The sequence below is a fragment of the Bos grunniens genome, chromosome 20 (genome assembly GCF_055505025.1).
Source record: "Bos grunniens cultivar Pamir isolate PY7600 chromosome 20, Bosgru_T2T1.0, whole genome shotgun sequence".
Classification (NCBI taxonomy): domain Eukaryota; kingdom Metazoa; phylum Chordata; class Mammalia; order Artiodactyla; family Bovidae; genus Bos; species Bos grunniens.
This window is the reverse complement of record NC_141184.1, coordinates 23,877,655-23,891,078: the sequence shown is the minus strand read 5'-3', so window position 1 is coordinate 23,891,078 and position 13,424 is coordinate 23,877,655.

Here is a 13,424-nt window from a genome sequence, read left to right as displayed (position 1 = left end):
TGTGTGGATGTGAGATTTGGACTGTGAAGAAGGCTGAGTGCCAAAGAATTGATGCTTTTGAACTGTGATGTTGGAGAAGACTCTTGAGAGTCCCTTGGACTGCAAGAAGATCCAACCAGTCCATTCTGAAGGAGATCAGCCCTGGGATTTCTTTGGAAGGAATGACGCTAAAGCTGAAACTCCAGTACTTTGGCCACCTCATGCGAAGAGTTGACTCATTGGAAAAGACTCTGTTGCTGGGAGGGATTGAGGGCAGGAGGAGAAGGCAACCACAGAGGATGAGATGGCTGGATGGCATCACTGACTCGATGGACATGAGTCTGAGTGAACTGTGGGAGTTGGTGATGGACAGGGAGGCCTGGCGTGCTGCGATTCATGGGGTCACAAAGAGTCGGACACAACTGAGTGACTGATCTGATCTGATGTGTCACACAGAGGACCTTTACTCTCAATGCATAAGTGGTAACAATGATAAAATCCCTTTAGTCTCAAAACTAGTCATTGCCCAAATTCTTTCAAATCTTTGCCTCCTTAGTAAGCAATCTATTAATATATTCTGTGGAAATTGGATCCCTATCCCCTTATAGGTTGACTAATTTTGCACAGCATTTAATTACAGAGATACAGAGATCTTTGAACCTCTGCTTAAACTCGGCCTGTACAACTTCTATCAATAAAGGTATCATTTTAAAATACATAATACTGAGAACATATAAAAATCAACTTTTGTCTATGGAATTTACAATCACTTAATTTTCTTTATAATAATTATGAGTAATAGAAGTCAGCTTTAACATTTTATAAATGAATAAACTGAATCTTTGGAATTTAATTAGGGACCAGCATTGAATTCTAGGTAGATGGACTCCCACAGCATGAACTTTGCTGTCCATAGTGTATATGCATTTGATACCCTTCACAAATGAAGGGATTTCTTCCTTCTCTTTCAGTTTAGATACACTCATGCTCTAAAATTATACTCGTGCTCTCTTTCAAAATAGTTATAAGATCATTTCCTTGTTGCCTCTAATATTTACTGTGCTTTTTAAGTATAGAATAAAAGTGAGTAAAAGCAATAATTTAGGGACAATAAAGCAAATAATTTAGGGACAATAAAGAGGATTCAGCTACTGTTAAGGTAGAAATTATTAAAACAAAAATTACACAAGGTACAACTTTAAGTCAAATTTTCAAAACTAGAAAAGACATTTTATGTAAATTAGATTGACAAGCTTGTTTTGAGTAAAGTTAAACTATCCTAGAAAAATGAGAATGGTTAACTTTTTCTATACTTTGAAAGAATTTGCATAAGACTAGTGCTATGCTATTCCATCCTTAAGGGTTTGGAAAAATTCATCAGTGAGGTCATCATATCACTGGTCTTCCTTTTTTAGAAAGTTTTATAAAATGGAATTGTAATCCTTAAAAATGATGAAACCAGATTGTTCATAGTTTGCATTTCTTTTTCAGTCATACTTGGTAATGTAATTATTTAGAGAAATAGATCTATTTTATCCAAATTATAAAATGTAATGCTGTTTACAATATTCACTTGTTACTTTATGGATATATATAAGATAGAGTGTGATATTCCTGTTTTATTATCAATATTGTTAATTTTATTTACTCATTATTTTTACCTTATTACTATGAGTTTATTAATTAAGTAAACTTTTTCACTGGACTGCTTTTAAGCTTGTTGATTTGCTATACTGTATGTTTGTTTTCTCTCTCATTGATTCCAGCTCCAGATTTGATAATTTATCTTTTTTTTTCCTTTACATTTGATTTTCCTATTATTTCCCTAGCTTCCTTAAGTGAAATATTGTTAACTCTTGTCTTCCTATCATCTTTTTCCATGCATATACTTAAGGCTACAAATTTCCTTCTAATCAGCACTATATCTCTCTTCTGAGAGAGAGCATTTGTGATAGTTCATTATGTTCAAATATTTGTTAAATGTCAACCTTATCATTTGACTCTATTTATTAGTGTACATACCCTTTCCCTCTTATCTATTTATTGCTAATTTTTATTTTTTGATAGATTAAGTTTTTTTTCATATATAAGATGTATTTGTATGTATTTATTTATTTCTTTTTAATAATTTTTAAATTTAAATTTACTTATTTTAATTAGAGTCTAATTATTTTACAATATTGTATTAGTTTTGTTTTTAGATTAGATCCACTAAGGTCAGGTAAAACACAAATGATTTTAATATTTTGAAATTGTTGGTCATTTTCTTTATGGTTCAGCATGTGGTCAATTTACTAAATATCCCATGTACACTTGAAAAGAATGTAGATACTATGGTTTTGCATAAAGTGTTCTACAAATGCCTATTTAGGTCAAATTTGTTAATTTTTTTTCAGATATTTTAAATTTTATTCATTTTTGGCTAATTTTAGCAGCTAGTGGCACTAGTATCAGTGGTACTAGCAGTAAAGAATCTGCCTCGAGATGCAGGAGACGTAAGAGACACAAGTTTGATCTCTGGGTCTGGAAGATCCCCTGAAGGAGGGCACGGCAACCCACTCCAGTATACTTAGCTGGAGAATCTCAAGGACACAGGATCCTGATCAGCTACTGTTCACAGGGTCACAAAGAGTCAGACACGACTGAAGTGACTTAGCATGCACACATGTATCCATAATTTTTTATGTCATATACATTTACATTTTATTTTGGGGAACATTGAGAATGATTGCACATATGATAATAAAGGTTAAAACAATAACAATTTTAGATGGGGTAGGCAGATATCTTTATAATATGGATGTAGGATAGGTTTCTTTTTCAAACATGTTGCAATAAGCACTGACTGTAACAGGAAGGATAAATGGATTGTAATAAAATTAAGAATATCTATTCTTCAAAAGTCACAATTAAGAAAGTATAAAGACCGCCTATGAAATTAGAAGATAATCATTGTACTTAGATATTTTTTTTCAAATGCAGAAATGAATAAAGAAAGATGATCCAATAGAAAAAAACAAGCCCAGATACTTAAAACAATACTTCATATAAGAAAATATTTAAATGAGCAATAAACATATTTAAAGATGTTCAACTTCATCAGTCATCAAAAAATGTTATAAATTTACAAATGCAAAAATGACTAAAATGAAAATAACTGCCAGTTCCAGGTGTTAGCAGCAATATGGAAATATAATTTATTATCATGCACTACTGGTGAGACTGTAAATTTGAAAATGACTCTGAAAATGACTTATACAACTGAACTTATGCTTATCTTTTGGCTCCATAAGAGCATTCCAAAAGAATACCAATACATTTGTGAATGTTCGTGGTGGCACTATTCAACAGTCCTTCTCCCCCTCCAACTCCACCCTGAAGAAGAAAACTGCTTATCAAAAGCTAAATGTATAAAAGTAGTGTATAATGTAAATGAGGGGAGAAGTGACATCAGCAAACTAGCAGCATAGGAATTTCTAGCATTTATCCCCTTAGCAACATCAGTTTGAACAACTGTGCAGGAAACTATGGCTAATGAAGATCATGGCATCCGGTCCCTTCACTTCATGGGAAATAGATGGGGAAATAGTGGAAGCAGTGTCAGACTTTATTTTGGGGGGCTCCAAAATCACTGCAGATGGTGACTGCAGCCATGAAATTAAAAGATGCTTACTCCTTGGAAGGAAAGTTACGACCAACCTAAAAAGCATATTCAAAAGCAGAGACATTACTTTGCCAACAAAGGTTCGTCTAGTCAAGGCTATGGTTTTTCCTGTGGTCATGTATGGATGTGAGACTTGGATTGTGAAGAAGACTGAGCGCCGAAGAATTGATGCTTTTGAACTGTGGTGTTGGAGAAGACGCTTGAGAGTCCCTTGGACTGCAAGGAGATCCAACCAGTCCATTCTGAAGGAGATCAGCCCTGGGATTTCTTTGGAAGGAATGATGCTAAAGCTGAAACTCCAGTACTTTGGCCACCTCATGCGAAGAGTTGACTCATTGGAAAAGACTCTGATGCTGGGAGGGATTTGGGGCAGGAGAAGAAGGGGACGACAGAGGATGAGATGGCTGGATGGCATCACTGACTCGATGGACGTGAGTCTGAGTGAACTGCGGGAGTTGGTGATGGACAGGGAGGCCTGGCATGCTGCGATTCATGGGGTCAAAAAGAGTTGGACATGACTGAGCGACTGAACTGAAGTGAACAATAGCCAAATACTTCAGTTGACGGATGACAGCACCTGTGTGAAGCACAAATTTAAGAAAAGATGCATTGAAGATAATAGAGACAGATACACACCCCACCCCTCCATCACACCTCCCCCAAATCAAAGAGTGAAGTGAGTATCCCATCTTGGCCCCTGGATGGCTCCTGAGGGCTCCTGGAAGCCCTGCTCCTGTGCAGTCTCTGGGCGTGGCTTGCAGGCCACGTGGCTCCTGACAAGGCCTCCAAAGACAGCACTGAAATCCCAGCACCCTCCAGTCTGGTATTCCCTAGCGGGCGCCCCAGTGGCCTCTGTGAACCCAGCTCCAAGCAAGCAGCGCATGCAACCCCTGACTCACCTCAGTGCCTCAGGACACTGCCCTCCCGGCACACACCTGCTGTCTCCAGCCACCGGTCCACCGTGTGCCAGGGTTCCCGTGACCCTGGCTTCTCTGGCGTGGAGCTGACCACAGTACCTGCTGGCTCCCACTGCCGGCCCAATGCCCCAGTAACATGGGGCTCCCCAGGACCTGCCATTTCTGAACCTGCAGGGCTCCCACAGCCCTGGGTGGCGCCTGTGGCCTCAGCTTCAGCCCCGAAACTCTGGCTCCTAAGCCATCCCCACATGTCAGTCATGCCACTACTGCGGATGTGGGCTTTCAACCCACCTCAGCACTGGGCCGCTCCCAGGGCTCCAGGGCCCAGATGTACCCTGAGGCCCGGCTGGCCCCAAGAACTTTGACTGTACAGGGTTCCCACCAAGTAGACCCCAGGCCTCTCCAGGAGAGGCCTGTCCTGACCTTGCACAGGCCCTGCAGCCGGGGCTCCCAGGCCGCTTTAGTGCCTGACCTGCCCACTGTCTAACATCCGGGCCCCACGTTCCAGATTTGCCGACTGCGGGGCCAGCCCTGGTGGCCCCAGTAGCCCCAGACATGTTGCAGGAGCAGAAAAACGAGGCTGAGGCCTGGACTTGTATCCAGTCAGCCGGATCCAGATGGCAGGTTCACCCAGAACCCTGGCACCTGGTGGGTACCTGTGCACCCAGGATGCAGGACCACCTGCATCCATACCGCTCAAGGTCAGTTACAGTCAAATTCAGACCATACTAATATTGTAATACAGCGGTGGGTTAGTCACTTAACTGGAGTTTAAAAGTTTTCAGCACAAAAGTACTGAAAATAATTATACCCACAATAATTTGTTAATAGATACACAATACAAAAAGATACATGTATATGAAGAATACATAACAGAAGAGGAATAAATGGGTAGAGTGTTTGCCTGTGATGAAAGTTCAATTGTATCAGATTAAAATACACTGTTATATCCAATGAGATGATAAAGATAAGCCTCATGATAACTGTAAAAACAACACAACCCAACAGTAGATACACAAAAGGATACAGAGAAAGGATTCAAAGCATACAACTATGGACATTTTGTAGCTACTTTGCAAAGTTAAAAAGGCATATGAATGTTTATAACATCATTGTTTATAGGAATGAATCCCAGAAAATAGGAAAATAGGTAAATTGTATCTATAATACAATGTCACAATTAAAATTAATAATCTTGATTACAAATCTATATTGTTATATGAGAAACATAATTTTTGAGTGGTAAAATCACACTGCATATTATATTTACATATGGAAATATAAAAAATAACAAAAATACTTTTAGAATTGCATATATGTATATTATATGCAAAGGTAAGACATTCATTTGAAGTAGTAAAATTGCACCTATCATAATGAATCACATTAATAAAAAAGAAAAGGAAAGTAATTGGCATATTGTAAAACTGGACTTAATTTCTGTACAGTTTCATTGTCTGTATAGAAATATAATTCAAATAAGGAAAACCTGTAAAGATTATGACTCTCATATGTGGGTACCTACGTGATTGTCAATTTATTTCTGCAGCCAGAGATTAGTATGAGTAGATTTACAGACTAGTTCTTGTTCTGTCAATGAAAAGTTTATGGAGAGAGAAAGTACTTATAGTCTGTGGTAAATTTCCTCCTGTGTAAAATGGAAGACTTATACTATAAATAATACCTTTTTCTACTATACCTATAACGTTTTTACCATTCTACTGCAAACACAAGTCCAAAATAGGTTATGAAATCCACCAACTGATTGTGTGTAATACCACTAAACCTCATGTTTATTGTGTAGCTCTATTTTTTTGTTGTTGTTGTTATTCACAGTAGCCTGCAACTATGCATTTAAAGCTGTATTTTAAATTAGGGTGTAGCACCAAGTGAAGAAAATCTGTGAATATTGTTTTGGTACAAAAACACATATATATTTGAACATACAACATATAATCAATTATATGATTTTCTTATATCTGCAAAAAAATTCTCTCATGGTGCCCCTAGTCAAGACTTTCTTTACATCATTTTAGAGCAAACAAAAAATAAAATGTTATTTTAAATTTATATGCTAAATAAATGCATTATAGCCTCAGTTTTATATTTTTCTATGTCTGGATTCTCTACTGAGTTTGAGAAAGTAGAAAGATTGTAAATTAATTTTATTTTGTGTGATGTTTAAATTTACCTGACAACTTGGCTGGGCCACAGAGCCCAAATGTAAATCAAAACAATCTAAATGTTTCTGTGAGAGGATTTTTGAATGAGATTAACATGAATTGGTGGACTATGAGTAAAGTAGATTGTTTACCATAATGTGGATGGGCCTCATCCAATAAGTTGCAGTATTTTACTGAACAAAAGACTGACCTCCCCTTTAGCAAGAGGGAATTTGGCAGTAGACAGACTTAAGACTTCAACTAAAGCATTTTATAAGTTTCCAGCCTTCCAGCCTGCCCTGCAGATTTTTGATGTGCCAATATTTGTAAGTGCACAAGCCAATTCCTTAAAATAATTTATTTCTATATACGCAAATCCTTTGGATCCTGTTTTTCTTGAAAACACTTGACTTATATACATCTTTAAGAACTAAATCTGGAGTGTTTTTTTTTTTTTTTTAACATTACTACATAATGATGCAAACTGCAACCCATTGATTTATAAAGAAATTTCTTCAAAAACATTAAAATTTTTATATTATTGGAATTAAAACTTTGCTACTTTGACCTTCTCCATCAGTAATGTACAGTAGTCTCTTCTCCCTTAGTTCATGTGGTGGATTCCAAAATATCCAACCTTTTGGATATTTTGGAGCAGGGAACCAACCTTTACTGCATCAGATTGCATAGCATAACTGAAAAGTCCAAAACATAAGCATGCTAGCTCCTTGCACAGACTGGTGTCGATGTTAGGATAATCTGATCCTCGTCTTGGAACACTTGGTTTGGCCAGAAAAGGGCAGATAGCATCAGTTCAGTTAAGTTCAGTTCAGTTGCTCAGTCATGTCTGACTCTTTGAGACCCCATGGACTATAGCACGCCGGGCCTCCCTGTCCATCACCAACTCCGAGTTTACTCAAAATCATGTCCATTGAGTTGGTGATGCCATCCAACAATCTCATCCTCTGTCGTCGCCTTCTCCTCCCACCTTCAATCTTTCCCAGGATCAGTCTTTTCAAATGAATCAGTTCTTCACATCAGGTGGCCAAAGTATTGGAGTTTCAGCTTCAGTGTCAGTCCTTCCAATGAATACTCAGGACTGATTTCCTTTAGGATGGGTTGGTTGGATCTCCTTGGAGCCCAAGGGACTCTCAAGAGTCTTATCCAACTCCACAATTCAAGAGCATCAATTCTTCAGTGCTCAGCTTTTTTTATAGTCCAACAATCACATCCATACATGACCACTGAAAAAACCATAGCCTTGACTAGACAGACCTTTGTTGGCAAAGTAATGTCTTTGCTTTTGAATATGCTGTCTAGGTTGGTCACAACTTTTGTCCAAAGGAGTAAGTGTCTTTTAATTTTGTGGCTGCAGTCAACATCTGCAATGATTTTGTAGCCCCCCAAAATAAGTTCAGCCACTGTTTCCACTGTTTCCCCATCTATTTGCCATGAAGTAATGGGACTAAATGCTGTGATCTTTGTTTTATTAATGTTGAGCTTTAAACCAACTTTTTCACTCTCCTCTTTCACTTTCATCAAGTGGTTCTTTAGTTTTTCTTCACTTTCTGCCACAAGAGTAGTGTCATCTGCATATCTGAGGTTATTGATATTTCTCTGGCAATCTTGATTCCAGTTGGTGCTTCATCCAGCCCAGCATTTCTCATGATGTACTCTGCATATAACTTAAATAAGCAGGGTGACAATATACAGCCTTGACATACTCCTTTTCCTATTTGGAACCAGTCTGTTGTTCCATGTCCAGTTCTAACTGTTGCTGCCTGAACTGCATACAGATTTATTAAAAGTCATGTCAGATGGTCTGATATTCCCATCTCTTTCAGAATTATCCCCAGTTTATTGTGATCCACACAGTCAAAGGCTTTAGCATTTGGCGTAAAGCAGAAATAGATGTTTTTCTGGAACTCTCTTGCTTTTTTGATGATCCAGTAAATGCTGGCAATTTGAGCTCTGGTTCCTCTGCCCTTTCTTAAACCAGCTTGAACGTCTGGAAGTTCATGGTTCACATATTGTTGAAGCCTGGCTTGGAGAATTTTGAGGTTTACTTTAGTAGTCTGTGAGATGAGTGCAATTATGCAATAGTTGGAGCATTCTTTGGCATTGCCTTCCTTTGGGATTGGAATGAAAACTGAACTTTTCCTGTCCTATGGCCACTGGTGACCTCCCTCGGAGAAGGCAGTGGGCCCCCACTCCAGTACTTTGCCTGGAAAATCCCATGGACAGAGGAGCCTGGTGGGCTGTAGTCCATGGGGTCGCTAAGAGTCGGACACGAATGAACAACTTCACTTTCACTTTGTACTTTCATGCATTGGAGAAGGAAATGGCAATCCACTCCAGTGTTCTTGCCTGGAGAATCCCAGGGATGGTGGAGCCTTGTGGGCTGCCGTCTATGGGGTCACACAGAGTCGGACATGACTGAAGCGACTTAGCAGTGGCAGAGGCATGGCCACTGCTGAGTTTTCCAAATTTGCAGATAGCATAGTAAGAGTCTAATATTGTATAACCAAAGTGCTTCCATACTCACGGTTTTCTCATACTTGGCAAACCTTGAAGAACAGCTTAGCTTTTTAACTGTGACCATTAGTATAGTGTATGAAGAAATGGGCATTTTTATAGAGTTGAAGCTACTCGAGAGTAACTATGCTACCCTGAAATTTTAGGGCTTAACTCTCAAGATGTACTATATCACAGCTAGAGTATAATCATTCCCCTTCTTTCTTCCTTTCTTCCAGCCTTCTTTTAAATAAGTTCATTATTGATTTATTTTATCTAATTAAGTATATTATTCATACATGTATACATGAATTCATATGAGTATACATTTAAAAGATTTTAAAATATTTATGTATATCTAGAGATACACATGGACTGGGAGAAGCACAAGCTGGAGTCAAGGTTGCTGGGAGAAATATCAATAACCTCAGATATGAAGATGACACCACCCTTATGGCAGAAAGTGAAGAGGAACTAAAAAGCCTCTTGATGAAAGTGAAAGAGGAGAGTGAAAAAGTTGGCTTAAAGCTCAACATTCAAAAAACGAAGATCATGGCATCTGGTCCCATCGCTTCATGGGAAATAGATGGGGAAACAGTGGAAACAGTGTCAGACTTTATTTTTGGGGGACCAAAAATCACTGCAGACAGTAACTGCAGCCATGAAATTAAAAACCGCTTACTCCTTGGAAGAAAAGTTATGACCAACCTAGATAGCATATTCAAAAGCAGAGACATTACTTTGCCAACAAAGGTCCGTCTAGTCAAGGCTATGATTTTTTCTTGTGGTCATGTATGGATGTGAGAGTTGGACTGTGAAGAAGGCTGAGCCCTGAAGAATTGATGCTTTTGAAAAGTGGTGTTGGAGAAAACTCTTGAGAGTCCCTTGGACTGCAAGGAGATCCAACCAGTCCATTCTGAAGGAGATCAGTCCTGGGATTTCTTTGGAAGGAATGATGCTAAAGCTGAAACTCCAGTACTTTGGACACCTCATGCAAGGAGTTCACTCATTGGGAAAGACTCTGATGCTGGTAGGGATTGGGGGCAGGAGGAGAAGCGGACGACAGAGGATGAGATGGCTGGAGGGCATCACTGACTCGATGGACATGAGTCTGAGTGAACTCCGGGAGTTGGTGATGGACAGGGAGGCCTGGTGTGCTGCGATTCATGGAGTCACAAAGAGTCGGAAATGACTGAGCGATTGAACTGGACTGAACAGAACTGATTGCTTTCCAAAGCGGCTTTGCCCTTTTATATTCATGTCAACAATATATGGTATTCCAATTTGTGTCATACACTAATGAACACTGGATCTTAACAACTAAAGGTTTTGTTCAACTGATAAGTAAACTATGCTGCTGCATACCTTTTGATTTTAAATTCCATTTCCCAGATAATACAACATTTCCCACTGAACTGAAAAGGCAACTAAATTAAATTGGAAAAGTCAGTAGTTTCACCACTGTACTATTTGTTGTTCTTTTTGATGAATCACATATTTTCTTTTCAATTGTTATTTTCTCTAATTTTATATTTCATTGGCTGAAGTGTATCATTAAAATATTAAGTACCTCCTATCCTCATGGAGCTCTAACTGTAATAAAAAAAAGCCATATTCTGAATATGAAATATGTCAAAGAGGGACCAGAATTAGGAGGAAAGATACAACAGAAGCAGAGTTAGGTTTGATACGAAGTAGGGGGCTCTTGCCTGGAAAATCCCATGGATGGAGGAGCCTGGTAGGCTGCAGTCCATGGGGTCGCTAGGAGTCAGACACAACTGAGCGACTTCACTTTCACTTTTCACTTTTATGCATTGGAGAAGGAAATGGCAACCCACTCCAGTGTTCTTGCCTGGAGAATCCCAGGGATGGGGGAGCCTGGTGGGCTGCCGTCTATGGTGTCGCACAGAGTCACACACAACTGAAGCAACTGAGCAGCAGCAGCAGGGGATGCTAGGCGTGTAGTGCTGTATTATAAATAGTGCTCATTGAAGGCCTCCATGATAAGATGAAATTTTAAGAAAAACCTGAAGGAAATGAACATGATGCAAATGCAAAATCATATTACCATCATGTAGAAGTGGTTGCAGTTTGAATAGAGCACATACAGAGCTCAGGAGTAAGAAATCACTTGATACATTTGAGCAACAGAAAAATAAAGAAAGATAAATCAGAGTAACTATGCAGAAAATAGAGGAAAGTGTTATATGATGAAAAGATGTTTTATTTTTTAAAGTAAACAAGAGTCCATTACTGTTTACTAATAGAATCAGTTTTGGGAACTTATGGCAGAAAGGGCCATTTTTGGGGGCAATGCTTGAATGGGTGAAAATAGAGGGGGCTGAATGCAAAAATGGACAAGTTTGCCTTAGTACAGAGCAGTGATAGTCCCTCTGTATGAGCAGGATAAAACGTTGAATCTGACCACATTATATGAACAGATGGAATAGTTCAGGTAGCCATTCTCTTTTGATTTATTCTATAGTATCAGTTAAAAGAGAAACAAAGGTAGTAGCTAAAGGTAAGGAGGAGAGAATGTTGGAGGTTTAAAGTCAGAGGCTGGTAGGCTGCAGTCATGGTGTCACTAGGAGTAGGACATGACTGAGTGACTTCACTTTCACTTTTAACTTTCATGCATTTGAGAAGGAAATGGAAACCCACTCCAGTGTTCTTGCCTTGAGAATTCCAGGGATGGGGGAGCCTGGTGGGCTGCCATCTCTGGGATCACACAGAGTCAGACACGACTGAAGCGACTTAGCAGCAGCAGCAGTGAATGAAAGGATTATATGAGACAGTGAGCAAATTGATAGAAAAACAGAATATAACAAATTAGGTTCTTCAGAAGATGGCGGAGGAGTAGGATGGGGAGAACACTTTCTCCCCCACAAATTCATCTAAAGAACATTTAAATGCCGAGTAAATTCCACAAAACAACTTCTGAACGCTGGCAGAGGACATCAGGCACCCAGAAAAGCAACCCAAGTCTTCAAAAGGAGGTAGGAAAAAATATAAAAGACAAAAAAAGAGACAAAAGAGGGAGGGATGGAGTTCCGTCCTGGGAAGGGAGTTTTAAAAAGAGTGAAGTTTCCAAACACCAGGAAACCTTCTCACTGCTGAATCTGTGCTGAGCCTTGGAAGCACAGAGGGCAACATAACAGGGAGGAAAAATAAATAAACAATTAAAACCTGCAGATTGCAAGCCCTACGGTAACTCCCCCAGCGGAGAAGCAGCACAGACGCCTGCACACGCCACTAGCAAGTGGGGGCTGGGCAGGGAGGTGTGGCGTGGGCTGCATCGCTTAGAGTAAGGATCTGGCCTGAATACCCTGAGTGCTATCTGAGCGAAATAATTTGGGCTAGCAAACCAGACTGTGGGATATCTACCACGTGAAAAGCCAGCCCTAACCTAAGACACCGCCAGGCCTGCACATGGAACAAAGGACTGAACAGAGATAGCCGGCTGCAGACCATCCCCCTCTGGTGACAGGCAGCCAGAGCCGGAAGGGGGCAATCGCAGCCCCAGAGAGACATTATCTATAAAACTGTAAGCAGGCTTTTTCGCAAACTAAAAGTTCTTGGGGCTCTGGACGGTCAACATCCACCTAAGAAGGTGTTCCGGTTGTACACCCAGATAACCGAGCAGCGAGGAGGTGATAAGTCGTAGCAATCGCACTAGCCAAACACCTCATCACCTGAGCTGCTCGGACCTGTGAAGGGCACAAAACGCAGGCCCAACCAAGTCTGCGCCTCTGAGGACTACCCGAGTGCCTGAACCTGAGCAGCTTGGACCCGAGAGGTGCAAGCAGCCCAGGGCCAGCCACGTATGGTTCCCGGCGGAGCAACCTAGAGCCTGAGCAGCCTGGGTAGGGAGGCTACATGCGCTGTGAGAGGGGGCAGGCCCAGTGTGGCTGAGGCACTGCGAACACATGCCAGTGTTATTTGTTTGCAGCGTCCCTCTCTCCCCACAGTGCGACTGAACACGTGAGCCTAAAAAAAAAAAAAAAAAAGTGTCCACCACCGTCCCCTTTGTGTCAGGGTGAAAACCAGACACTGAAGAGACCAGCTAACAGAAGAAGTTATAACAGAGGGAACCACCTTGGAAGCTACAGGCAATAGATTAAAACTCTGTGGTTAGTACCGACTACATGGGAAGGGGCCTATAGATTTTGAGAAATATAAGTTGGACCA